The sequence below is a fragment of the Cricetulus griseus genome (genome assembly GCF_003668045.3).
Source record: "Cricetulus griseus strain 17A/GY chromosome 1 unlocalized genomic scaffold, alternate assembly CriGri-PICRH-1.0 chr1_0, whole genome shotgun sequence".
Lineage (NCBI taxonomy): Eukaryota > Metazoa > Chordata > Mammalia > Rodentia > Cricetidae > Cricetulus > Cricetulus griseus.
In genome coordinates this window covers 25,056,053-25,082,559 of record NW_023276806.1, presented here as the reverse complement: position 1 = coordinate 25,082,559, position 26,507 = coordinate 25,056,053, and the positions used below count along the sequence as shown (strand labels likewise).

Sequence of the window (26,507 nt, the reverse complement as noted above, 5' to 3'; positions counted from 1 at the left end):
TTCTAAGATGTAGAGGCTTTTGTTGTTGTGTTTTGCTTTGCCATTGTGGTCCTTTGTTTTAAAATCTAAAATTCCTAATGTTACCATAGTGGTAAAGCAAGGTCTTAGTCTGATACATCATCTCTAAACTTAGATTTTCAGAGTCTGAAGAACATACAGTCCATTCAGCCCTCTCCACTGTTGCTGGAACTGGCAAGTCAGTTCACCTGATGTTAGAGGTAAGCCTTGACTTATTTTTTTCAGTTCATTATATTTACAGTTCAGCGTTTAACATTTTCAGCTGTGAATTCATTAAGGCAGAGTTCATTTTTAAAGCCCTTAGAGGGCAAAACTCAGTCTCCCACCTTTCCACATCCTTTATTTTTGTACACAGAATTCAACCACAATTTATGACTCAACTTTATCAAGACTTTTCAAAGCATTCAACTTTATTTTCACAGAAATATTCTTCTCTGGTTTGTTTCCACATACATGAGTAGTTTGCAGAAGGGTTATTTAAATTTAAAATGCCAACCGTTGAAATGGAGTAAATGACTTACAGGACAACCTCAGATGATGTCTAGTAAATCTACCACTTAAAGGGTCATGGTATAGCTGAGCCTCTGAGAGTGTGGAAAAGGCACAGAGTTCTTGAGTTCTACAGAGAAACAAAATATTGGCTGAGTGGAGGCCAATGTAGATTCTCCTTCATGGCTCATATTTTCATTAAGGAGAATAACAAATAGACTAAAGTCCTATATCTAAAAACAGAAAACAGAACACACACACACACACACACACACACACACACACACACACACACACACACACACACTGAAATAAATCTATACACCAAACTCCACACACAAGATAGTGGTGTACTTCTTGGGAAGGTTCTGACAACACAAAAGTGGAATAAACTTATACACCTTGCCTGAAAGTGTGACACTTCTTGAAGTTTAAAAAGACAAAACAGGGGAAAATAACAAAAACCTTGAAAGCTCATTAATCAGAGATTGAACTATTATTTTCAAAAAAAGTTCTATTTTGCATGAACCAGAATTTTGAGTGTTTTCTTTAGCTAAAAGTTACAGACACATAATTCTAGTAAAAGTCCTAAAAGGTATTGATTGGGAATTAGGTTCCTTGGTGGTTCCCTCCTTCGCCCCAATTTCATTCAGTTCTCCTTTGAAAAATTCCAGGGAAGCTAAACTATGCAGTAGAAATCAAGACGTATAATTGTATACAGTAACTGAAGTTAAGGTCAGATTCTTAAAATTGGCCCATTAGTGTGAGGAAGATGGGCCACAGTCCCATGATTCCTGTGCAAATCCTAAGGGCTAGAGGTCTTCTAGCTAAGACGACAAGGTCAGTTCCTAGAATCATTCTGGAAGCGAGCAGAGGCAGAAATGAAGCCATCAGCTGTGGGATGAGGAGGACAGGGCCAGAGAAGCTGTATGGTTGCTTTGCCAAAGTGAGAGATCTAGAGCAGGCAGCAGATTGCAGAGATGAAAGGCGATCGGGAGGAGACATATGGAGGCTGGGAGCAAGGGCCAGTTTCCAGTTTCATGAGCTTTTAGCACCGTCACTGTGCCTGCCTTCTGTTCTCTGTACTTCCTTCCTTGGGATCATCCCTCTGGGTCTGGAGGCGGGCTTTAGTCCACTGCTGTCTAGAGATGTGTCTTCCTTCCTCCTGCCTGTCTGAGGGCCAGGTCTGCTGTTATCCTGTCTATAAAATTCTTGCCCTCTTTTGTGCCATTCTAAACTGTTCCTGAGACATGCCATCTCTTTGTTGGAGTTTACTCTCTGGTTTGTTTTAATTCTGTTCAATCACACTGCTTTCTTGTATAGACCATTTCAGTTTTCATGCACCTGACTCAACCCCAGGCTAGAAGTGGAGAGCCACAGCAATGACCAATTTCAAGAGGGCATTAACCCTCAGCAGTACCAGCATCTTTGACTGCCAGTATCTCCAGTCCCATGGAAACCTCAAAATTCCATCATCTCAGCTAGCTCCTGTAAGTCCTTCTCCCCTCGTCATCGATCCTGTGGGTTGTCCCCATCAAACGTCCCCCTTCCTTCACCATTCTGCATACCTCCATCTGCTTACCTCTGTTCAGGAGCACCATAACTACCTCTTTGCGAACACGCAGGACCTCACTCCCTGCCACTTTATGACGTTGTTGAATTCACTTGCGCAAAAAAATACAAAGATGTGTAAATCCGGGTTTACTTTGCACACACATGCCTGCTGCAGAGTGACTCAAGACAGCATACAGTTAATGTAGCATGCAAATTTGAGTACATGTTTATTAAATAAATTAATGGGCGAGAGGGCAAAAGGTACCCTATTTATTATGTTTCACACTAGCAAGTTTTAAGTTAAATACTTTGTTAAATCAAAAATTGAAAACCTTAAGACAATAGAATAGGATGGAGGCTGGGAGATAGTTCAGCTGATAAAGTGTTTGTTATGGAAGCTTGAGTACCAGTGTCCCCATCTGGAGACACTAGCATAAACCAGCCCTAGCATAAACGTCACATGGGCATGGCTGCTGCCTGTAATACCAGTGTTTGGGAGACAGAAAGAGAATTCCCATCCAGCAGGAATAGCATATAAACCAGCTCTGGGCTCAATTGAGAGACTCTACCTTAATGAGTATTGGAGAGTGATCTGGTAAAGACTCTTGACTGATGTCAGCTTCAGGCCTCAGTACACATTCTCACACATGTGTTCACTCATACACATCCACACATATGTGAACACACACACACACACACACACACACACACACACACACACACCATACATATACAAAAGAAAAAAGGAAGTTTTGTTTTCTGTTAAAGAAAATTGAACAGCATATGTTTGACTCTGGGTCTATGTATTCTTATCTAGGTTAAATTTTTTAACTGGAAAGCATATGGAAAATAATCATAAGAAAATTCAAAGAGATCAAATAAAAATTTTAAACTTCTAAATGGCTGGACATTATAAATGCAATTTAAAAATAAACACAGAGAAAATGTGATATTTATCATGAGTAGGACTTAAAGGAATTAATTCTCATGCCATAGTTGAAAGAACAATAGGAAGAATACACAGAAACAAAATGCTTTTGCACTTAAAGAAATAGAAATTTATACATTTTAATCTCTTTTAAAATTAGCAGATTAAACCAATAAAATTAACATTATATGTAATGAAATCTAATAATTACATAAGTCAGAAAGTAAGCAATCATATAGATTAATAAATTTAACTTTAAAATATGAACAATTTTAAAATGTGAGCTGCAATAAACTGGAAACACTTCTCCTTCAAGAGCATTTTCTTTAAGGCCATTTTTTGTTTATTCTTATTCTTTGAAACTTTCATAAGTATATCCTAATATTTTCACTCCTTCCCACCAACCCCTCCTAAGTCCCTCTCCCCAGCATAGCTGCCTTCCAACTTCAAGTCCTCTGTTGGCTTTTTACAATCCAAAGAATCCTAAAAGCGTTTTCCATACATCCATAGCTGTGGGGTTATCCACTAAGGATGGGTAATTTGCCAGTGGGAAACTCCACAAAAAAGCAACTTCTCACCCTCATATCAGCCATCAACTGTCAATTTCTCCTACACTCGGGATTGGGCCTTGGAAGTTGCTCCATGCTCCATACAAGACTTATGCAGGTGACCATATTCACTGTGAGTGCATGGTCATACAAAAAAAGAGATAAACTATTGTCCTATAATTCAATAATTTAACCTTGGAAGATTATTTGGACTTCAAAAAGGAGTAAAAATTTAAAGTGCATGCCTTTATGTATATGGTGACTTAAAAACAGTAATAAAGCAAAACTTAGTGAAAGTCCAACTTTACAAAAGAAGCTTTTATTTTTTTCTTTTCCCATCATTTTATTAAGTTCATCAGCGTGTCTGTCTTTTTTTCCAGCTATTTTTTAATTAGAAGCAGGATTGTTTTACATGACAATCCCAGTTCCCTTCTCCCTCCTGTCCTCCCCTACCACCACCCCCTAAACTAAAACCCTATCTATCACATTTCCTTTCTGCTCCCCCTGGATGGTGAGGCCTTCCATAGGGTGTCATCAGAGTCTATTGTATCCTTTGGGATAGGACCTAGGCCCAACCCCATGTGTCTCGGCGCAGGGAGTATCCCTCTATGTGGAATGGGCTCCCAAAGTTCACACCTATGCTAGGGATAAATACTGAACTCCTACAGGAGGTCCCGTAGATTTCCTAGGTTTCCTCACAGAAACCCATGTTCCTGGGGTCTGGATCAGTCCCATGCTGGTAACCCAGCTATCAGTCTGGGGAGCAAGAGTTCCCCGATGTTCAGGTCAGCTGTTTCTGTGGGTTTCACCAGCCTGGTCTGGACTCATTTGCTCTTCACTCATCCTTCTCTGTACCTGGATTCCAGTTCAGTTCAGTGATTAGTTGTGGGTGTCGGCTTCTACTTCCACCAGCTGCTGGATGAAGGTTATAGGATGGCATATAAGTTAGTTATCAATCTCATTATCAGGGGAGGGCATTTAAGGTAGCCTCTCCTCTGTTGCTTAGATTGTTAGCTGGTGTCATCTTTGTAGATCTCCAGACATTTCCCTAGTGCCTGATTTCTCTGTAAACCAAAAATGTCTCCCTCTATTATGGTATCTCCATTCTTGTTATCTTCTATTCTTCCCCTGACTGAACCTTTCTGCTCCCTCATGTCCTCTGCATCCCTCCTCTTCTCCCCTTCTCATTCTCCTAGCTCCCCTCCCCCTCTTCTTGTGCTCCCAATTTGCTCAGGAGATCTTGACCCTTTCCCCTTCTCCAGGGGATCATGTATGTCTCTCTCAGAGTGGCAGGATACCAGATTAACTCAAAAAAATCTGTAGCCCTACCAAATACCAATGACACATTGGTGGACAAAAGAAGCTGTTAAAAGAGCATTGTGTTTGTCTACTGCATAAGAAATCGTACATCTAATAGAAATATTACTTTTTAAATTTTAAACTTTATTTCAAAAAGTTACAAATGATGGTGATGATAAAATAACCACACCTGAGTCTTTTACTGGCTTTTGGGACCCTACTCTTCATACTGGGTCACTTTGCCCATGGGGAAGTACTTAGTCTTACTGGAATTTGACATGTCATGCTTTGTTGATACTCATGGGAGATCTGCCATTTCCTGAACAGAAACAGAAGGGGAGCAGATTAATGGGCGGGAACAGGAGAGGGTGGGGGGGGCTGGGAGAGGGGAGGGAGGGGACACTTTGTTCAGGATGTAAAATAAATAAATAAATTCATTAAAAAATTACCAGACCAAAGGCTATACTTCTGGGTGAACGTCCACACAGATAGAGCTGCTTGTCAGAGCAGAAGCTGTGGGACTTCAATTTGGATTTTGTCCACTCGCTATTGAATATGTACTTATCAACCACCGAAAGCAAAAAGTCCATGATAGACTTAGAACTAGAAAGCCAATTATCTTTCTGGCCTCTTTCATAACTTGAGTCCGTCGCCTGCATTTAGTTCTTCCTCAGCCCATTTTCTCTTTTCTGCCTGTCATACGGTACCCACATTGCTTCTCAGCCATTTTAATAGCAGGGGAAAATAGTCATAAAGTCTTCCTAGGAAAATTAATTCTATAAAGAGAACGTTTTCGATTCGGGGGGGGGGGAGTGAGGAAACAGTCATTACATCTGAATGTGGCCGGGGTCCCTCTGGTTGGATTTTTCAAGTGGTCTCCGTGTGTTTTCCAAAGTTTCTTGGCTAAACATGTATTACCCTTACAATCAAAAAGATACTTCTTTTTTACTCAAGAAAATAATATAATGTCATAATTAGTCGAATACTGGAAGCAAATCACTGTGTGCTATTCATGGTCAGAGTTCACAGAGAGTTGAATCTGTGAATGTGTGTGTGTGTTCCCCTTCAAATCAGGTTAATTAATTCTGGTGACTCACATTTATTAAATATATTACAGACCCTTTTCCCACGTATCACCCTTCTTTCCTCATAATTACTCTATTTCTATTTCTAGTCCTAGTCTGAAAATTTGCTTGCTTTCTCTGGCTACCTTCATATTGAACGATGCAGGAATGCTGTTTGACAAAGCCTTCTGGCAGCCTCTTCTCTAGAATCTGCTTCCTTCCTGAGTTAGCTCGGCTGCCTGTGGCTTATCAGTTTCCCATGTTGCATGTTCCAGGGTTCTGTCTCTTTATGCTTCCCTGTCATGGAAGCGGAAGAGCCTCTTTCGGAGAAAGACTGGCAAGTCAGGGCAGATTGTCCCCACTTCTCTTCTGCCTGGTGCATAAAGCGCTCCCTTACTGCCACTCCCGGCCGTAATGATGTTTGTTTCTAGCCACTTTATAGCTGTGCTGCTGCAATTTTAGGGCTTTTTGAGCTGAAGGGCAGGATAGCTTCCTCAGGCCTGCTGAGTAGAATTCCCCATCCACTCAGCATCTCCCTGGATACTTACCTCTTCCCTTCCCTTCTGTCTTCCCCCTTCTGCTGTTTGCCTCTCATCTTTGGGGGATCTACTTGCCATTTGTTACCACCAGTCTGCCTCCACAACGTACTGCTATAGTTCTCATCAGGCTTCTCTCTTCTTAGGAACTCCCTCATCTCTGGGAATTGTTCCTTCACAGTAACATTTACATGGATCACAAAACATTAGCATTTTATTACTGCTCAATTCCCCTGCTTTTCCTCAAACCAGAGGATAGCAGAAGGATTTAAGGAAGAGAATATTTAGCAAGGCAGAATTTCTACATTAACACTGCATTTGTGTGTGAGTATGAAATCAGTCATAAATTTAGTGATGCAAGATCACAAGGAGAACTTTATGTTACTGTCTACATTTACTGTTACTGTTACATTTTCAACTCCAGCATGCATTCATCTCTCTATCTTCTTTAATGAGTTGTGTTAATCAATAGGGTGAGCAATGTCTATCCCTGAGAAGAGTATCCCATTTGTGTGAACGTAAATGCCAATTTCTGAAATTGTGAATTCATGGCCAGTGAAACTGAACTCTTGTAGATGTGGAGGTCAGCCTTCAGCAGCATAAATGATTTTACTTTCTTGGAAACTTTGCCTATGTTTTATTCCTTGTGCAATCCCACAAGTTTGTGCTCTATAGGCATGATCTCAGGATATTTCTGATTCCTGAAAAAGCATCAACAAGTCCTACCACTTCACTGAGTTTAGGCAAAGGTAAGATTACAAATACATAGTAACCCGATGACTTACTTCATCTCAAAATTGGCCTGATGTATCTTATATCCACCATATCACAATGATAAGTTTACAGCTAAGCCAAACTTACACATATTATTATGCCAACTCAAACATGTAATCTTTCACTAGTGTTTTTTTTTTTTTTTTGTAGAACAAAAGCAACTGTGCTTTCTATCATCCAATTATATCTTTTAATAGCTGGTACATAGTTTATTGAATTCAGCTGAGATTCTTTTTCTTCCAAGAAATTATTTTTTATTAGTTCAAATTAGAAACAAGCCTGCTTCACATGTCAATCCCTTCTGCATCTCCTTCCCCTTCCCCACCAGCTCCCTACCCCATCTTCCCTCTGCTCCCCAGGAAGGGTAAGGCCCTCCATGGGGGATCCCCAAAGTCTGTCATATCATCCTAGGCAGGGCCTAGGACCTCCCCTGTGTGTCCAGGCTGAGAAAGCATCCCTTCACATGGAATGGGCTCCCAAAGTCCTTCCTTAAGCCAGGGATAAATACTGATCTACTACCAGAGGCCTCACAGAGTACCTAGGCCTCCTCACTGACATCCACGTTCAGGGGTCTGGATCAGTCCTGTGCTGGCCTCCCAAACATCAGTCTGTGGTCCATGTGCTCCCTCTTGTTCAGGTCAGGTGTTTCTGTGGGTTTCACCAGCCTAGTCTTGACCTCTTTGCTAATCACTCCTCCCTCTGCAACTGGGTTCCAGAGTTCAATTCAATGTTTAGCTGTGGATGTCTGCCTCTGCTTCCATCAGCCACTGGATGAAGGCTCTAGGATTGCATATAAGGTAATCATCAGTCTCATTATAGGGGAAGGGCATTTAAGGTAGCCTCTCCACTATAGATTGCTATTATCCTCCATAGTATGGGAGCAAGACAGGCTGACATTTGAGACATGTCTTAGAGCCAGCTAGACTGTGGACAAACACGCCAAAACAAGCCAAATCCACAGAGTATTACCTTTTGTGCTTATTCAGGTTATTTCTTTTCCTTTCCTCAAACCCTTCACTCCTGGTTGCAGTATTTATCCACTTTTAACATAGCTTGTTTTGCATCTCCTCGAGTTTTTGTGTTCTATAGTACGATCAGGATTTTCGCCACCCCTTTCATTTTTTAAGCCATTATTCTGCCTCAGAGACTAGGGTTTCTTGCTCTCCGGGTCACTGGGAACCAGTGGTAGAAAGAACATTGAATCAAGAATGTTGCTAGCACTTCACCAGGTCTCTTTGCTGGATAAATATCTGCTAGTTCATTAATCTGGAGGAATTAAACCTGGCTTTGACTGTCATAAATCATTGTGCTGTGGTGCATGAAACCCTGTCCAATTCTTTTTGGAACAAGTTGGAAATATTTTTATTTAGGATACAGTATCCAAGGTAACATAGATACTTACAGGTATTGGGTAAGAAACACTCTTTGAAATGTAGGATCCTGCCTATTCCCACCTACAGCACGGAACTAATCTTTCCAGATGCTGCAACAGCATTAATTTCCCATCACCATGGTTTTCAATAAGGCTGCATAAGCTAGATGAGATACAGGAAAATTTCCCACTAATAAGAACTCTCTAGGGCGTCAACCCCTACTGAAATAGCCCTGAGAATGATGGTTTTAAAATAGCCCTTAGGATTGATATGATCCATGTTACCCCAAGTAATTTTTCATAGTAAAAATCCAAATGTGGGAGGCTTGATTTCCATGGCCCCAAATCATAGAAATAATAGAAAGAGGAGTTTTGAGTTGAGTGTTGCCCATCGTGATAAAATCAGAGCAGAGTGGTTGACAGTGTAGCCTAACCCACTGTTACTGTGAAACATGGTGCCATATGAACCATTCTTGCATGTTATTTATATAGTGAGCCTGGCCTTTAGATCCAGATTGCTATTCAAACAGCAGAAGTATTTTTATATGAGAGTAGTTGAAACACTAGGGACCATTAGAGGTACAAAGTCCAAGATGCTTGGTCTGTCAGTGGGTGTGAAGGGAGACCAGTTTTTAAAGTGATATTTTCCCCTGCAGCATGTAGTTCTTTCAAACAGCCTTCCCCTTACTCCACTGCATCCACACTGGAGACAGCGTCCCCTGCCTGGTGCTGGCAATTGTTTTTTGAAAGCTCTCTCCATCCGTGTTTTCTTTCTGTTAAATATCTGCCTTGTCTTTACAATTCTCTCCACACCATTGCTCTCTATATTTTATGAGTTTTGTTTCAGAGTACTCACTTGCTTATCCAAAGGAAAAAAAGATCTTCAGGGATGAGAAAAAGACCAGGGACAAAAGGGAGGGAGGACGTTGCAAACAGTGCTGATGCGCAGGAAGGGAAGCTTCAGTAAATGCATGGAAAATGGATGTCATGAAATCAAGTGTGAGTAAGGAATTCTGAGAGATGGAAATGAAAAAGGCAGACAGACGGGAAGAGAGAGAAGGAGAGACTGTTTTTGGCTTTGTAGTATACAAACGAGCTGGAATAACAAAAATACAAGTTGATCTATGTGGCTTTTTTTCATTTTTAATGGCACATTTACATATTTGTTTATATATCAATCATTTGGAATTTCTAATGTGCTGAATTTTGAAATATTACAAAGAATGTCAATGTAAAAAAATCTGAGTTGAAGCGTGGGTTTTTTTCCTATAAAAGAAAAGCATCTCAATGTTCATTTGCCTGAGAATTTTAAATTTTTTTTCAGTTCACACTCAGATTAATTTTGGCACACTAATTTAATTGTCTTGGACTCATTATTGATGTTGATCTACAATTGAATAACCTTAGAATCACAAGCACATGTAACTGAAGACTAATGAGCTAGGAGCATCTGGGAAATTAAAACCAAAGAGCTGCTTCTGAAGTCAGGTGGTTCCAGGACTCATGGGTGAGCCACAGATACAAGGCCCTGGGCAGAGGAGCAGGGTAACACACAAATAACTCCAAAACACATGCAATCAAAAGGAGGTAATGCCATACCATGTCCACAGTGATAAAACACCTGTTCTAGTACCAGGCGCATGCATTCAGCACCACAGTGAAGCCTTCAAAGTCCTAGACACAAGGCATGCTGAGTACCAAAGGAACTTCTCCGGAAGCAATCTTGCTTAAACAGATCTGCAGAGTTCAGCACAAAATTCTTGTTCCACTAGAGAGCACTAATGACCAAACTCTTATTGCTGAGATTTTAAGCAGAGACAATTTTACTACTTACAAATCTCTTTAATAATCCTAAGTGTCTCCAAAGGCTTGTCTGAACAGGGAAACATTCTGATACATATGATGATAATCTGTACTCAAGAAGGTCTTCCATGTTTGTCATAATGCCATCTGATCAACAACCAGAGCAATAAGCTACAGAAGTAGATTGCCACATCATTAATAGGATCTCTCTCAGTTTCATTCTAAATTTCAGTATAGCTCCAAAGGACTTTCAAATTGCAAATGATGTCAGTAGTGGGTAAGGGTGGGAACAATTGGTAAGTATGATGCTGTGGAGTGGGACTTCATCACTCCAGTGTGGCTCACTGCCAGTCAGAATTACAATGTGCTTTCTCCTTTATCAAATGGCAAGAATGTGTTCCCTGAGGCTGACAGTCGATCCCAAAGACTCAGCTAGCTGTTAGTTGCTGACGAAAATCCAGAAAGCAATACCAGATTGTTATGTCACTATGATCATGGAACCATAAAAACCACTGGGTGAGAATCATGCTAGTTTGCATTGAATACATAACATTTCTACAACAAATGAAAACAAATCAGCAACTGAAAAGTTTGTTTTTCAACTAAAATGAAAGAATTTCGAGGACTTTGTCTTGCCATGGGAGGCATGTTCTTCTGAGAAGTGTTGCATATAAATCCATTTGACTGCCAGCCACATGAGTCAACACCAACAAATAGTGAGGAACTGAAACTCCCTGCAGCTCAAATGTGTTGGAGATCAAATGTCTGGGATTTGGTTGTACCATAGACTGACTCACCATCTCCTTGGCTGTGTCTTCTTCCTCCTCCATATCTCACACATATGTAATAGTTGGCTTCACACTTCCTCCTAAAATCTGTTCACTCTTTCATGTTTTCATTGAGATACATCAATCCATTGAATACACTGAGTACATTCAGCTAGAAAACTGTGCATATCGTTTTCCTCTCAACCAATCATCCAAGTCTAGTGATTATGCATCACACACCTCTGTCCTCCCTTTGATTTCTAGGCTGCCCATGACGCTTTATTTCAACCCCAGTTTCTTTCACTTGGACTAGAAGTTATCAGTTATCGCTGTTTCTAGTTCCTGTCTTTCTAGTTCACCTTTCTTATTAACACAAACATTTTCTCTCTTAAATGTCTAAAAATGTACCATTCTCTCGAAAAATATATCTATTGCTTCTTGTTGTCCATAAAAGTACTGCATAGCCTTTTAATATAGGATGTTTTAATAGATTCTATCATGCACATATGCAAGATATGTCTGCTTTGCAACAATGGATAAAAGTAAATGTAATTTGCCATGCTGATTATAGGAAAGATAACAAGACAATTTATACAAACCAGTAGAAGAGTATATATTTAATTAACTGAGACTAGAACACAGGCTTGAGAAACAAAAAAGTCATGAACTTAGTTTTCAAATTTGTTTTCAAATTTCTGCTGTATCATGAACAAGATACAAGTGTCTGGCTATGTCAGTATGCCTTTTAAAGACCAAGTTTTACCTATGAAATGGAGAGGCAATGGTATCCTTAATAAAATTGACCTTATGCTCCTAACACACAGGACCCATTGTAAAACACATGTTTCACACATGTCAGTCATTGTCATTGAGATTTAGCTGAACAAGAGAATGGCTTCCTGTGAGAATCTATTTCAAGCTGGCCAAAATAATGTCTCTCTAGAGATAGGAAGAAAGTCTTAGAGGGATGAATGCATCCTTTACCTGATGCACTCTGCACATCTCTTTAAGCCAGTAGTTCTCAACGTATGGATCTATGTATGTATGTATGTATGTATGTATGTATGTATGTATGTATTTCCTCCTTTCGAGGGATGCTGAATTTGTGTCATGTGACTTACTTTAGTCAAGGCAATGTGGCAGAGGTGTCAGTATGTCAGCTCTGCACTTTTTCATAGCATGATGATTCTTTCACCCCCACCCTTCCCCGCTGAAAGCTTCCCCATCAGAACTTTTCACTGGGAAAGTGATATTCTTCAAACCTGAAGCTGGAGCCATCTGCTAGAGCAATGTAACCCCATCATCCTGCTGATGGGTAGAAGGCTAAAGAGGAAGAGTTCCAGCCAGCCTGCCATCATGTGAGAGACAGTAATTATTATTTTGAACTGTTGTCTTCAGGATTATATTTTATATAGTATCTTTTTAGCCATGGCCAACTGGAATAGAACTAAAATAAGCTCATTTGGACTTTTCATGTTTGATTTTCCATGAAATAAGAAACTAATATTGATTGACAGGCAGATATATGAATTCACAGATCTGGAATTTTGATGAAATTCAAAGCCACATGAGTCTAGGAAGTCAATTAGACAATAAACACACCCCCTAGAAGTCTAGAAGCAAGAAGGCACTTTCTATTGCTATGAGTTTCAAAATAAAATGAGAAATATTCAGGTATTAAGTACATATTCTAAGTAACTAGCTACTTGGAAACAAAATATTTAGATGGCTATAAAATCTGAAACCTAAAAGGAAAATTACATTTATTCAAAGATGCACATTACAGAAGGGATAACTCAAACACCTTTGAACCAACCCCTGTCCCAGAAGTCCAAGAACTGCTATTCCCAAGAGTTCAATTGCTGCCAGTTACTCACCCTATCAGGTACAATCTTCAAACCATGATGTAAGTGTCTAAATCTCTCACCACTCACAAAAGCTTAAGAAGACGTCTCCAAACAGTTGGAAACCCTTGAGATGGAAAAAGACATTTCAGCCAGTGTGATCAACATTTGCTCTTCACGGTCCTCACCCTGCCCTGATGATCATCACCTCATAGCCATCTGGGTCTAAATCTGGGGATGCCCAGTGATGTTGCAATAAATCATCATTTACATATTTATTAAAATTCTCTTCAGAGAATTTTTCTTTTGATAAACACAGTCTGTTTTGCTGAGATTAGTAATTTGCATGACAACTTGTGTATGCACTTCCACTTATGTTTATATTCAGAGATATATCTGAATCTTCTGAGAAACCTTTGGTCTAAGGGACATTGTGTCTCTGGATAGGGGGGTGTGTCATTTGTGAGTGTGTGTGCGCGCACAAGTGTGTGTGCATATACGTGTGGGTGGATGGCTGTGAGCGAGTGTGCATGCTTCTTTTGTGAATGGGCACATTTGTTTCTGTTTTATTTTTCTGTAGCTTAAGTTTTTGATTTAAGTCAGAGGTTTTATCAATGCATACTTCCCAAATTTTGGCTTGGAACTATTCTGGTGATGGCCAACATAATGGACATTTTATAAGGAGGTAAATACCTTTAGGGAGGGATCATGAAGCCCATATATGATATAGCCCTTTCTTTTACAACACAGAGTAGAGGTGGATTTATCTCAAAATTAACAACTTTTAAGGGGAAAAAGTGAGTAAAGTCACACACACACACACACACACACACACACACACACACACACACACACCACCTAAAAGGAAATCCAAGCATATGAAAAAATAATTATAGTGATTAGTAGATCATTTTCTCTGTGTAAAATCCTCTGCCAAGAAAATGAACTTACAAAATCTTTACTTCTCACTCAATCTAGCAGGCATAGTTATTTTACAAACCAAGAAGCTCAAAACAATTTGAGATTCCTGTATATTGGCTATGCAATATTTTATATAGTCTGGATTCTAATCTATTCTTTATTATTTCAATTTTATACTTTAAAATCCTTTTCAATGCATGTGAACTAAAATTATAGAAGAGTAAATTGATATTATTACATTTATTTCAGATAAATAATAATATTTATAGCATACTTTCTTATATTTCACAAAATCATAGAAAGAGAAGTGGCATAAAAATAGAAAGAGATTTAATTCTACATGCACCAGCCAAAAATTTCTTAAGTTATTGGCCTGTGTTGATAGTGGGGGAAAAGCATAAGAAAAATAAATGAACTTCTAAAGATTTAGTCAAACAATGAAGAACTCATTAGTGAAAAGGTAATAGGATCTTTGGAAGTAATTTTGTGCTTAAATTGGTCTATTATGGGAGTGCTTAGAAAAAAATTTCTGAAATTTTGTTCTAAAAATTTGGAGGATCTTAGAAGACAGAAGGTAGGAAAGTTTGCCACCCAAACATGAGGACCTGAGTTCAAGGTCAGAATTCATGGAAAAGCAATGGGTGTGCTGAGGAATGCTTTCGATCCCAGTTCCTGCTGGCCATTCAGCCTAGCCTAGTAAACAATCCTCAGGCCAATTAGATAGAGGCCCTGTCTCAAAGAACAAGGTGGATGGTGTCTGAGGAACAACTCCATAGGTTGTTCTCTGGCCTCCATGTGTTAAATAACACGTGCCCATGCACTGACACACAAACATGAACAGACATGTACAAAATGAATTAAAAAAGAAACTTAAAACCAACAGAATGAACAAATTAGTTCAAGCAAACCTTAGAAAATCACATAGTCATCAAAAGGAAATTATGGGATCTATACCAGTTGCCTGACCCAGGATTTGTTACTATAGTAAGATGCAGAGATAAAAATATAATATGATCTATTCACAGCTTGGGGGCTCTTGAAAGCAGAGTATGCAATGGAGTTTAGGTTTTGTGTACTTACTAGGGAGCATCTTGGAATCTACCTTGGGAAATAAGACTGGGAAGAATGCAAAATTCAGTTTTAAAGCAGGGTAAATGATTAGGCTGAAAGTAGTGTAGGGTAATCAAAAGAAGCAAAGGGTTAAAACTAGCAAGCACAAAAGAACCCAAGTCTTGTTAAGGTATACTTTAAGACGTGTTGATGAAATGCTGGGGCATGAAAGAATGATCATGGATAGTATTCATCTCTGTGTTGTGACATTGCTTTCCTGTTACTCTTGTCTCTTGGAGCAGAAAAATCGGATGCATGTGGCATGTGATTTAGAAAATTACAAAACTTTAAAAATGAACAGTAATTCTCAGAATGACAACTGGGTATATTTTAAATTAGACCTATAGTTTCGAGAGTAGATTTAATAAGTTTTAAGTCACACAGAAGATGTTATGGCCGGAAGGTGGCTTTAGAGGCACCACGGTGTTGTGAAAACAAATATAATTTCCAAAATATAAAGTGAATAAATTAAGCCTCATTTAAATATTTCTTTAATGTTTTTGATAGGCTTGGATCTGCCCTGATTGGGGGTGGGTATATATCTAGAAAGAAAGAAAACAACATTCCCACTTTCAAGGATCTCGTGTTGTACAAGTAAGAAAGAAAAATGAAGCAATAAAATAATGATGAATAAATAGTGTGTTAAGTTAAATGTTTTTTAAGGCTTCTCCGAGGAAGCAGGGTTTCAGACTGAGATCTTCATTCAGAAATATTTTGAAGGATTCTCCTAGGAAGAACAGCAGTGGAAGAGCATATGGATATTAGCACAAACATGAACTCTGGCACCTAGTATTAGGAGATGCTCACTGAACCCTATAGGAAGTCATCTCCCTCTGTGAACATGACCCATTTGAATGCAGAATTTATACTTTAAATACATCCAACCTTAATTCAGGGCAGAATATTTGAGTACTAATTCAAGACTATCAAAATATACTGTTTCCCATCAAAGGGAAAATAAAATGTTTCTTGCAGTTTGTGGTGTTTGAAGGAAAATGTCCCTCTGCAAAGGAGTGGCAGAATTAGGAGGTATGGCCTTGTTCGAGCAGGTGTGGCCTTGTTGGAGGAAGTGTGTCACCCTGGAGAAAGGTTTTGAGGTCTCATATATGCTCAAGCCACACCCAGTGAGAAAGACCATATCCTGTTGCATGCAAGACATAGGACTCTCAGGTACTTCTTCAGCACTATGTCTGCCTCCATGCCACTATGTCACACAGGGTGACATGGACTAAACCTCTGAAAATGTAAGCCACCCCAGTTAAATGTTTTTCTTTTTAAGAGTTGCCATGGTCATGATATCTCTTCACAGAATAGAAACCCTAAGACACAGTTTGTTTTTGAAGAAATGTAAAGTAGCAGCTAGCCAAATGTCACTTAGCCCCTTGGACATGAACTATAATTAATTGATACTAACAAAACAAGTATATGTTAGCTTTTATTTGATTGCTGAGTTTTCAGTAAACTGTAAACCTAGGATTAACCTAGATTTTATGGAGAGCTGACTAAATAATTAAATGGAAATACAGTGTGGATAAGAGATGTTGAGTCTACTATGTCTTTCAGGATTGCAATAATCTTTGCTACTCTTCCTTGGTTTCAGTGTCAGTACATCCACCACCATGGTAAGTGGTCAGTGCAGAAACTCTGCCTTTGTCTTTGGCAGGATGGGAGCTTTTAGCCTATAGCCCAGAGATCCATGATAGGACATTTACCAAGGTTTATCAAATTTGCTTCAGTTGTGCATTCCTTGATCAAACAATTCAATAAATCCAGGGGTCTTCATGAAACCCACCATTGGCCACTGCTGGAATTTGACCGTCAAGCATACTCTATTCAAAACAGATGGCTATAATGATGCTCATGGTTCTAGGTATGTCTGTCAACTTGGACCTCTGTCTATCAAACCCTTTGAAATTTTTTTTCTGTTTTTATTCCTGTGTATAATTACACTAGCAAATGTCAAAGTCTGATTAGGATAGACAAACCTTTGTGTGTGTGTTGCTTTGTGTGTGTGTGTGTGTGTTGTGTTTCAGTCTAAAAACAGACTTAGATATGGAATGTAGGAAAGAGACAAGAACATTGTGTGTGTGTGTGTGTGTGTGTGTGTGTGTGTGTGTGTGTGTGTGTGTGTGTGTGTGTGTGTAACTGCCCTGAGCCTCCATCTTCCTTCATTTTTGCTTCCTGCACTGTAACTAGTGTAGATGCATACACATCTTGGTCTTACATATGTTCCCTTCTCCTCTCTACCTCTGTAGATCTCTGCAGGCCTTCTCCTGCCTGCCATTCAGATGCTACCACTCATTATAATAATTGTACCAACTGGAGTGTGACAACTAAGCATTGCCATCTTGTCTCCATTAATTAGGACCCCTATGAGCCCTACTGCTATCAAGGAGTCTGGTTATTATCAGTGTGGCTAACAATGTCATTTTTCCTTTGGTACATGGAATTTTCCCTGAGATATCATAGTGGTCTGGTAGGTTCCCTGACTCAGTCAATGCCCCCTTATGTGACTATTTGATGTCTTACAACTGTAGCTTGAAACAGTTCTGACACTTCCACCTCATGGAGTAGAACCCATTGATTTTTCCAGGTTTCTGTGACAGGTACTCATTCTAGCACCTTCCTGTCTTCCCTTCCAGGGACTTTGTACCAATTTTAAGTCTTATAACCTAGGAGGACACTCCTGTGTAGATAAAACACTTTTTATTTAACATTCTCACATTTGAATCCCATGTTTACTGTCCTGGATACTTATGACATAGGTTGACTAGTTTTTCTCTAGGTAACAACCCCTTCACTACTTTAGTAGATTATCTAAATGAAGTAGGTTATGACTTAAGCTTAGTTATTGGCTTAGTGTCATGCAGAGTCAGAGGAAATGACTATAGATGGAACAGAATGGTAATGTATTTGTATTCTATAGAAAGTACATTTAATCTTGCAAACAAAAGGCCACAGTCAAAGATAGACTGGTCCACTAATTAAGAAGGAGAGTCTCCAAGGACTCAGACGAATTTGGGGATTTAAAATTTGGTAGTGCTTCAACTCAGGTATCTACGTCATAGGTTTCAGAATCCTACTCCCTTCTATTCTTGAGCTGGAGAATTCTCATAGCATTAGGAATTCCATGACCCCAGCTGTCTTAGTTAGGGTTTACTATTGTTTCAAAGAGACCCCATGACCACAGCAACTCTTAAAAGGAAATATATCATTGTGGTACCTCCCTTACAATTTCAGAGTCCATCATGGTGGGGAGCATGGAGGCATTCAGGCATACATGGTACAAGAGCTGAGAGTGCTCCATCTTAACTCAGAGACAATAGGAAGTCCACTGACTGTCACACTGAGTGAAGTTTGAGAAAAAGACCTCAAAGCCTGCTCCCACAGTCAAGCACTTCCAACAGAAGATGTGGCCCAGATTAAAAATGTGCCCTCCAGCCTCAAGGTCTGAATTAAAATTGTGTGTTATCCAGCCTCATCCAACAAGACCATACTTCCTATGATCTTATAGGGGCCAAATACATTCAAACAAACACACCAGCACTCAGTTATTCTTTAAACAAAACATAATCTCAGCCTTTGCACTTCGCTGGACACAGAAGGCCATCTTTATATGATTGGTCATCCTCAGGCCTCTCCAACATTCTGGAATATACCAAGGGCCACCCTATCCAAATTCCTTAAGATTAACATTGCTACAATTTCTCAAACTCCGGAGATGGTGGACCTGCCACTGAATCCAATTTTAGTGTCTACTCTCAGTTTTATGCCTCCAAATTTTTTAATAATTTCATTGCAACTAAATGTCAGAGCCTGATAGTGTTCCTTCTGTGTCTGCTGAAGGTTTTTTGTTACCATCTGGCTGACAGGTGCCCTAGCTCCATACATTTACTATAGAGTCTGTGTTCTATGATAATTTCAGTTCAAAGACCACAGGTCAAATTTGATGAGACTTTAAAGTATTGGGTGGTTACTCCTCTCAAGAACAACTGGGCAGTATGAGAAGAGAATTCAATGCTCTGGCAAAAGAAACGACTCATGATGTAGTCACAATAGACTCAGGATTGTAGAAGGTATTCCACAGTTTATTGGCACTTCCTAGTAGTTCCATATTGAAAAATATGGAGGCAAGTCATTCATCCTCTTCAATTCACCACACATTGTATGTGGGAAGCAGAGTAGAATGAGAAATAATATTGAAAACTGCCTTTTAGTGGAGAACAAGGGCTAAGAAGAGCTCAGCATAGTTCAAAGTCACTGGAGTAATGAGGGGTTTCTTCATTGGAATGTGAGAAAAATTGAGGTAATATAGTACATTTTACTAGAAAAGTTAATAAATCCTGTGGGAAAAGATAGATCAACTGTTTGCGAAAGATCGCCCTGCCTAGAATTGAGTGGAACAAGGAGGGATCACCTCAGTGTTGGGAGGTTAGCAAAGCAGAAGATAAGCAACTTCCTTAATATACTTTAGAAGAGGCAAAAGTAAGATTTGCAGATTAATTTGACGTAGAGGAAGAGACTGTATAAGTCAGGATTCTGTGTGAAAACAGCGAAAAGGAGGAGAAATGCATTACAGAGGATAGGCTGACATGGTTTCAGAACCTGAGGTGTCCATATACATATACATATGTCCATATATATATATATATATGGAGACACTGTAACCATGCCTCCTAAGGAGTGGCTACAGGTGTGCCCTACCACACCCATCAGGGTGTGGTCAAGGTGATGTCAGGGTGACCTGGGAGAGGTTTAAAGGGACAGACAAGGCACATGGGCTCCCTTCTTGCCTTGGGGTTTGACATGCTTTGGCTTGTTGTTAGCTGATGTTTATTTATTAAAAGTTATCCTAACTTTATGGACTTCGTATCAGTTATTCATCTCAGTATGTATATTAAGTTCAATATATATACATACATATATATATATGTATATATATATATATGTATGTATATATATTGAGTTCAAGCTAAAGGCTCACAAAACCTGGGGAGCAAAAGTGTGGGTCACAGCCTGGGTTCAAATGTCATGAGTGCAGTGATATATGAAAGCAAGTGCTAATAGATCTTCCAGACCACTGTGAGAGAAGTATTTTCCCTCTCCACACTTTCCTTCCTTTTAGGATTTCCACATGCTGCATGAGGCCCACCAATGACAGGAGTGATCTTCTCATATTCAAACACTGGGCTTTCCCAAGAACACCCCAACAGTTTTATGAGATAATGTTTTGCTGGATAGCAAGATATCCCTTTGTTCAGCTGAGTTGACCATTGTATACATAACAGAGAATAGAGAATAACACAACGATTTTGATCTAAAATGTTGGAATTGTTATTGTCAGAAATCAGTTTGGGGAGTATTGAGGAAGAAAGGTTCCTGATGAGAAGTTATATATACAAGTCCAGAATGAAGTTTGCCTTCTGGACTCTGTTGTGGTACATTATTTATGATTTATTGAAGATTGCCTGAGGGTACAGAAAGCAAAGCTAGCCACAAGCTACAGAGCCAGACAGGGGTGATACACACCTTTAATCCCAGAAGCCACACTACATAGCCATGAAGCCAGGTAGTGGTGGTACACACCTTTAATCCCAGGATTCACCTTCTGCGATCCACAACCAGTCGACCACCTGGTGCCTTACAGCTCCTGCATCTGAGGATGGGAGAAGTCCTTCTGTGTATATGTTTGTCTTATTGGTTGATAAATTAAGCACTGTTGGCCAATAGGGAAGCAAGATAAGTGGGACTAGGAGTCAAGGAGGATTCTGGGAAATGTAGTAAAAGAGAAGTCTTGTGATCCAGACAGGAAGCAACATAGCAGGCAGACTCAGAATATATGCAGGGACAAGCAGGAAATCCCTCTCTTCTGCCTCCTCTCTTCTCTGGAGCCACCATGTGAGCTGGAGAAGAGAGGATGCATGCCACCAGCATCCTTGATCAGATAAGTCTTTCTAAAATATATAGATTAATAATTATGGTTGATAATTAAGACTGAGCAGCATTGTCATTAATATAAGTCTCTCTGTGTTATTTTGGGCGCCCATGTGGCAGCAGAGCTCAGACGGCTTGACAGAAAGACTTATCGTTACAATGGGGTATTAATTTTCCTAAATAATTTCAACCAGTACAAGAAGATAAAGGGACTTCCACAGGCCCTGAGGAGGAAAGAGATGATTTTGATAATAATGGATAGACACTCTCAGGAGCTAAGGGCACATGGATGATTAATGGTCGGTATATAGAGCCATATGAGAACTATAATGTGAAAAGTAAACAAGGTCCTTGGAATTTGGAGTTTCTAGTTGTCACAAAAATAGTGAAAACATGTACTAACAGAAACATTGATAATCACTGGTCAGTAGAATAGGAGGTGAGTGTGGTAATGAATATGGAAGGATTAGAATTCGCAGACTGTTCTTGACATCTTGACTCCTAGAGACCAGAAGGGAGATGTTTTTGACTATATAGTTATGCATGGAACCACAATGCCTTTGAAACACTTTTTACCTGAGCAAAAGTCTATACTATTAGTGCAATGATTAGCTTCTAACTGAGCAATTTGAAATATGCGGTAAGAGCCTCTAGTTTATAATTTTCACATAAAATAGATAATAATTTTCTATAAAATAAATCATAGTTTAGGCATTAAATGAGTCATACTCAGAGCAGTAAGAATAATAGGGATTTACCAAAGTTGACTTGCTGATACAACACAAGGGCTGAGCCTCGGCAGCTTCTTTGAGGAAGCATCATCACTCTTTCTGTGGACCACTTACCAATTCAGGAGTACTTTTCTTTGGGGAATTTTCTGTCATCGTCAATGACTTTTCTGAATCACCTTCCTTGCCTCAGGAATCTCTTGTGTACCTTAAATCAACTCTAAGCTCTCACTGTATTGCCTGTAGAATCTCCTTCTGGTTTTATCTGAATCTAAAATGTCCTTAAGGGACAGAATACCCCTTCTGTCCAAGTCATCTTAGCCAAATTAAGTCAGCAGGATCCTCTCAGAGCAAACCATGCAATCAAAAAGCACAGCTGACTACAGAGATCCTTAACATTTTAAATCCCCCTTTCTCACATAACTTTAAAGGTGATTTACAAGGTGATCCTGTTCTGGTGCCTCGTTCACTATCACTATTTTTGTTTCTTGAAAGTTCTCATCACTGCAGCCATATTCAACAGCACAGCCTTTGTGTGCTTGTGTTTGCTTAGCTTTTGATAACTGAGTCTTTTGCATCATACTCCTTTTCCTTTTCTCTCATGTTAGTCCTTCTACTTAAAGAAGACTAGTATGAGGCCATTCTTAGAAAGTCATGCGATGGAAGTTTCCAGAGTGTCCTCTTGTCATGTTTCACTTACATACAGTCATATAAATACTTCCACTACTTCTCTTTATAAAAGAAGAGAGGTAATTGTTGTTGTTGTTGTTGTTGTTGTTGTTGTTGTTGTTGTTGTGTGTTAATGTTGTCTGAGTACCGTGTTTTAAGCTAAGAGCAATTTCTCAGCACTTGACATTATACCATGTACAGAGTAAATGTTCAAGAAATATTTATTTGATGAAAGAGTGCTAAAGAACAATCCTGTCTGGAGAGGAAAGGCAAATAGCTATTATCTGAGTAAAGAAACAACAGTAAATTAAAAATTCCACTGCATAGGATTTTTAACTCATTACATTTTTTCAGAATATGGTAAACTTTTATTGGATGAAAAAGATTGAAGTAGAATAATTACACTTACATTTAACACTCAATCTCAAGAGACATACAGGTACTATACGTGTGGCGAGAGTCCTTACAATTCCAATTTTAATGCACTTTTGGTAAAACTACAACAACAAAAAACAGTGGCTATTTTCTCAGTTAACCTTTAAAAAAAAAAACCTGAATAGACAAATGTTTTCTGAAGTACAATATTATCCAAAAGCCATTTTCCCTTCCACTTACCAAACTACTTAATTTTAAAAATGCTCGTTACTGAATTCTATTCAGTTTTTAAAAATCAATCACTCTCATGCTGACTATTTTTAAGTGAATATGACACTTTGCAGGATCCCATAAATAAATAAAACGTGCACAGCTTTGTTTATGTCGGGAACCTTCTGTTAAGCGTTGCTTCTATTTATTTACTTTTAAATTATGCCAGATTTTTGCAAATTTGAGTCAGTTTGGGGATCAACTTGAAAATTTAAAGACTGACTATTTAATTTGCTTATAATACTTTGCAATTATGTTAGGGCATGAGATTTGAGGGCTGGCAGAAGGCATTATGGGAAAATGTTCAAAATGGACAAAATCGTCGAACTAGATAGGTTATGCTGCTAAATTTCCTTCAGCTTTTTCATTATTTTTCTCTTTCTCTTCATATTCAGAGAATTTTGGCACATAACCCTTATACTTCAGACACTCAGCTAGTCAGTCCATGATTTGTATAGCACAGTACAAAAGGCCTTGTGTCCACGAACTCAATAAAGATTAGTAGAGAAATCAAAACTCTCCCAGAAAGCCATGATATTCACAATGAACTTCATTTATAGACATTAATAAATGATATTATAATTCACTAATTTGCTCACAATAAAGAACTGATTCCTAGTAATTCAAACTAACTTCCTCTTATACACAATTTGGCATGATTCATGAAGTTTAAATCTGGATAGCCTTTCTAAGGTAGTAGAAACCAAGTGATAGTCAAGTTACACCAGGCAGTAAACACTGATATTTGTCTAGCCAACAACAATGACTCTCTTAGAATCTCCTTGAACCTTAACAGTAACATGGTTCCTATCCTCAATTCTGTTGAGTTTTTCAGGAGGATCCCATCTTTAGTGCCATAAAATGACACATGTTTAGAAGTCAATGCCAGTCTTATTGTCTTTGAGAGTGGTTGGTTTAATATGTGTACATGTGATCTGATTTTATCTCAGAGGAGTCAGCAGTAGCACTTCTGGGCAAGTTTTTTATGCCAAATATTTAGACATAACAAAGCCTTTCTCTTTCATTGAATATCTTTATGTCTGGATAGGATGCCTGAAGCTGGTGCAGTGGTGACTTTGGGGCAAATATTCTGATGGAAGAGCAAAAGTTAAGGGTTGACTCAGTAAGACACAGGAGAAATCATGTCACCCATAACGTTGGTAATCCATGGCTTTTTCTTGCCTGGAGCCAACTCTGCTCTGAATTCATAATTTCAACAGTGAGTGTAAGTGTCCCTGCCTTGGGTTCAGCAGCATTCTGACAACCTATCTGTAGCTGAAAAATGAATTTACTAGAAGAGAGCTTTCACATCTGGACTTCTCCAAAAAGGGTAGTGAACAACAAAGCATTTAGACATAGTTCTTATTGGCACTATTCAAATTTTGGACTCTTGACACTTGGTAAAGAAGAATGGTAAGTCAGTTGATCTTGCCACTGGAAAATAGAGTTGCTTGCTTTTCATTAGCATAGTGTGCCCCAAAGTCTACAGGTATAGGAGTTTTTAAAAAGAGAAACATTCCAAAGGGAAAGCTGTCTTGTTACCATGCAACTCAACTGAGGCAAGTTAAAAACAGAAAAAAACAACTGTGCTTCAAGCAAAGACACCTTTACAAAATTTTAGCAAGAGACTGGGCCGTGACCAATGGGTTCACTTTCAAATAATTTTTATACCAGTGAAAAATTACATAACTATGACTATTCTGTGTCCTTGATTTAGTTATTATTTTTTCCAATGTTTTCTTTGTCTTTTCCTCCATTTCTTTAAGGGGATTCTTCATTTCTTCTTTAAGGGCCTTTATCATCTTGATCAAATTATTGTTAAGGTCGTTTTCTTCTGCTGCTTCTGCATTGGGATGTACCACTAGGTTCTGGTATTGCCATATTGCTCTTTATGTTATTGAATGTATTCTTGTGTTGACGTCTACCCATCTCTTCTTCCCATTGGTGCAGGCAGTGTCTTTGTCTCTTGATCCAGTCCCCTCAGTCCTCTCTCCCAGCCCTCTCTGTGCAGTAGATGTTTGTGTCTCAGTGGGCTGCTGAGGTCATGGGTGATGGGTGGGTTTGGTGGCAGAGTGGACCTTGTAGTTTACAGGGTCAGGGTAGGGGCTGTTGGTGGAGCCTGCCTGTAGGAGTCTTCGCTGATGATCTGGTAGTGTGGCTGAGATGTGTGGGAAGGGCCGGGGGTTTTGCCCCTGGGCCTAGCCTAGAAATTGTGTGGTCCATATGGGAAGCTGGTCATTCTTAGTTATTATGTTACACATTACAAATTACATATAGCCCCTACCTTAGCAGCAATAAATTAATACAACTGAGAATTTTATACCATTTACATTCTTATTTTAAATTGGGATACAAGATGCAATGTGTTTTAGGTGAAAGGAGTAAAGATATATTAGCATATGATTTTAATCTTACCCTAAATATATTCCTATAGGATACAATTTTGAAGATGAGATGCTATTTTTAATACTAGTAAGTATAGGTATGATTACTTTCATACTACTAATTAACTTACATTACTAGCCCAGTCATTTCTCATCTCCATTAGTGCTTTTGTGGAATTAGACACACAGGAACATGGCATGGCTAGTAGAACAAGGGGCTGGATATCTGCATCTACTGCTCCATCCGGCCAGGCATTGCTGGGCAGTGAGCAGGCAGTGCAAAGGTACACAGACCTAGAGTTGCAAATTCTAGCGCTTAGATGGACAGGTGTTAAATAGTTAAAAGTACCAAAAATGCTGGTAAACTTAAGACTCCATTGTTAGAAGTGGCCCCAGGGACCATTTCCAGAATGGAGCAAACAGATCTCCCAATTTTTTACTCCTTGGCTCCAAACAAAAGATTTTTGGGAACAAAATTTAAATTGTTGAATGGCATTTATGATTCTGACTGAATAGAGGAATGTGACACTCCTCGATGGAGAGGACTCTTATTTCATAGCCTGTCTGTTTCAGGAATATTTCCTTTTATTTTGTTTTGTTGTTTTAGAAACAATCTTACTTTACATACCAATCCCCCATTTCCTTACCCTCCCACCCTCCCATGTTCCCCACCGACTCCCCCCCAATCCACCCCCATCCACTCTCCAAGATAGTGAAGTCTTCCACAGGAAATCATCAAAGTCTGTCACATCATTTGGGGGAGGGCCTAGCCCTCTTTCATGTATCTGGGCTGCAATAGTATCCCTCCATAGGGAATGGGCTCCCAGAGTCCATTTATGCACTAGAGATAAACACTGGCTCCACTGTTAGAGGTCCCATAGACTACCCTGGCCTCCTAGCTGGCACCCACTTTCAGAAGGTTTGGTTTGGTCCAATGCTGGTTCCCCAGCTTTACGACTAGGGTCTCTGTGCTCTCACTAGATCAGGTCAACTGTTTCTGTGGGTTTTCCAGCATGGTCTTTGCTCCTTTGCTCATCCCTCCTCCCTCTCTACAACTGGATTCCAGGAGTATGGCTCAGTATTTAGCTGTGGGTGCCTGCTTCTGCTTCAATCAACTACT

The 26,507-nt window shown here is 39.3% G+C and overlaps 1 long non-coding RNA gene across 1 annotated transcript in view; it reads left to right on the top strand.

Moving 5' to 3' along the window:
- Positions 1-2,469, top strand: part of LOC103159931 — a 35,235-nt gene extending 32,766 nt beyond the window's left edge. Inside the window, exons 6-7 of the long non-coding RNA XR_004771853.1 lie at positions 134-218; positions 1,831-2,469. This is a non-coding gene — a long non-coding RNA (uncharacterized LOC103159931). The remainder of the gene's footprint in view (positions 1-133; positions 219-1,830) is intronic.
- Positions 2,470-26,507: the final 24,038 nt, after the last annotated feature.